Source organism: Calypte anna, chromosome 1 (genome assembly GCF_003957555.1).
Source record: "Calypte anna isolate BGI_N300 chromosome 1, bCalAnn1_v1.p, whole genome shotgun sequence".
Lineage (NCBI taxonomy): Eukaryota > Metazoa > Chordata > Aves > Apodiformes > Trochilidae > Calypte > Calypte anna.
In genome coordinates, this window is record NC_044244.1 from 139,618,620 (window position 1) to 139,620,994 (window position 2,375).

General features: G+C 41.4%; 1 non-coding gene across 1 annotated transcript; it reads right to left on the minus strand.

Annotated features, from left to right (window-relative positions):
- Window positions 1-2,067: 2,067 nt before the first annotated feature.
- Window positions 2,068-2,169, minus strand: LOC115600476. Its single transcript, XR_003989003.1, has one exon. It is a non-coding gene; the product is annotated as a U6 spliceosomal RNA (small nuclear RNA).
- Window positions 2,170-2,375: the final 206 nt, after the last annotated feature.

A 2,375-nucleotide genomic window follows, 5' to 3' on the forward strand; every position in this document is an offset into this window, starting at 1 on the left:
TATATATGTATATTCATATATATATATAAATATGAACATAAAAAAATTAGAAATACATACAGTCAACAATATTGACTAACTGGCCAACAAACAGCTCTGTACAGAATCCGCTGGGGAAGAGAAAGCCCACATTTGATGCTGCAAGAACTTTTGCTGTAATGCTTATTAAGCATTTAAGCATAATTTAATGTAATTAAAGTATGAGAATACTTTAATTATGAGCATACTTTAACTATGTCCAAAAGAGAGTTCAATTCAAATATTGTATCTTCTAACAGCTACAGAAGGTACACAGTACGCCCCCATTGGGTTGAATTCTGGAAGAAGCAGCCAGCAAGGGAAAAGGGGTTTGTATGCATTTGCACTCTGGGTAGATATTGCTGCTTTCCCTAACCAAGTCTGCCACATTTGAGATTAGTGACCAGCTCACTAAGGAAACCTGTACTTCATTCATTTCTCTACAGGAGACAGAAATCTCTCACACTTCTTAGGAACACATTTCTCAGTGGTTAAGAACGGCTGCTTTTGCTGAGGTTCAGGACACTGAGGAATCTATGGCTTTATGGGTGATGTTCAGAAGGTCTTTTCCTGAAGGTGATACATTTAAGGGCTGCAAAGTGTTGAATATGGTACAGACACTGCTAGATCAACTTATCTCAACAGGTCCTAGCAGGGGTGGCTCTAGCTCATGGACTTCTCAGTAACAGAATATGTACAGTGAGGAATGAGTGCTGTGCACCTACATGACTAGATGACATTGTTGTACTATGCCACAGCAGGCCAGAAGCACCCTTTGAGCCTTCGGTGTCTGCTACTACAATTTCTTTCTGCTGAAGAATTTTCTGTTGCCATGTGCTTTGGACCCACGGGATCCTGTGCTCTGCTCTCACCTCTTCCCTGTCAGACTTGTATTCTTTTCCACATTTCACCATCCTCCCTCTTTAGGCTCTCTGTGAATGGGGTATTAATAAAGGGAAAGAGTTTTCAGTTGAGTAGCTGCTTTGAAAGTCTTCTGCATGCGCCATTACACCGATTACGAATTTAGATGGCAGTAATCCACTCAGCACAAAAGAAACTGTACTATTAATACCACACAAAGCTGCTATGCAGCTAGAAGGTAATACCTTTTAGGGACCTTTCAGAAATGCTGTAAAAATCCCTAGGCTGTAAAAACCTAATACCATTTTTCTCAGGCTACTGTCAGGATGTAGCACAGTAGGTTTTCTACTGCAACTTTCTGAAATGGTCATAGGGGTATAAGAGTAATAAATCACATGTTTGCAAAAGTAATTAGGTTTTCATAATATTAATAAACACAAAGAATTCATGAACTGCTGATTTCAATGATCATCCATGTAGGCCACCCACAAAATGGGATTTTCTCAATGTACAAGTAAGCAGGTTTAATTGAACTGGGATGAAGGGAATTGCTGGTGAAACTGGCAGCTTACTAGAAAGTCAAAGGTTCAGTCTGTTCAGTGTTATTTTGCTTCATACTGTTTATCAACTAGTCACTTCTAATAAACATTGATTACACAATCATAATTACAGACATTCTAGTAAATAGATCCAAAGACACAGTAAGAGAGAAACCAAGGGTCTTTATGCCACCTGGAACAGCAAAGGACTAGGACAAATCCACATTTAAGTTTAAAAATTAAAAGCTCTTTGACAAGCAAGAATTGACAGAAAATTTCCTTCTGAAAACACATAACAAATCATAGAATCACAGAATCAGCTGGGTTGGAAGGGACCTCTGAGATCATCAAGTCCAACCCTTGATCCACTACCGCTGCAGTTACCAGACCATGGCACTGAGTGCCACATCCAGTCTCTCCTTAAAAACCTCCAGGGACAGAGAATCCGCCACCTCCCTGGGCAGCCCATTCCAATGCCTGATCACTCTCTCCATAAAGAAATTCTTTCTAATATCCAACCTAAACCTCCCCTGGCACAACTTGAGACCATGCCCTCTTGTCTTGCTGAGAGTTGCCTGGGAGAAGAGACCGACCCCCACTGTAGAGAGTGATGAGGTCTCCCCAGAGCCTCCTCTTCTCCAGGCTGAAAAAAAATATGGAACGCTTCAAGAATTTGGCCTCTTGCGCAGAGGCCATGTTAATCTTCTCTATATCGTTCCAATTTTAGTATATGTGCTGCCGAAGTGAGCACTATGTGCTGCTAAATGCTGTATGACATGCAGTTACTATGGCTGTAACTCCTAGAAAGACTGAGAAACATATTCCACCTATAGCATCTTATCAGCAAGTACCAACACTAAGCACAGCCACAGTCACACAGGCACTCTGACCTGACCCCGTACTGCTGCCAAAGGAAGGAATCCTGCTCCCAGGAACTCCCCCTCTTGTTTCAGTGGT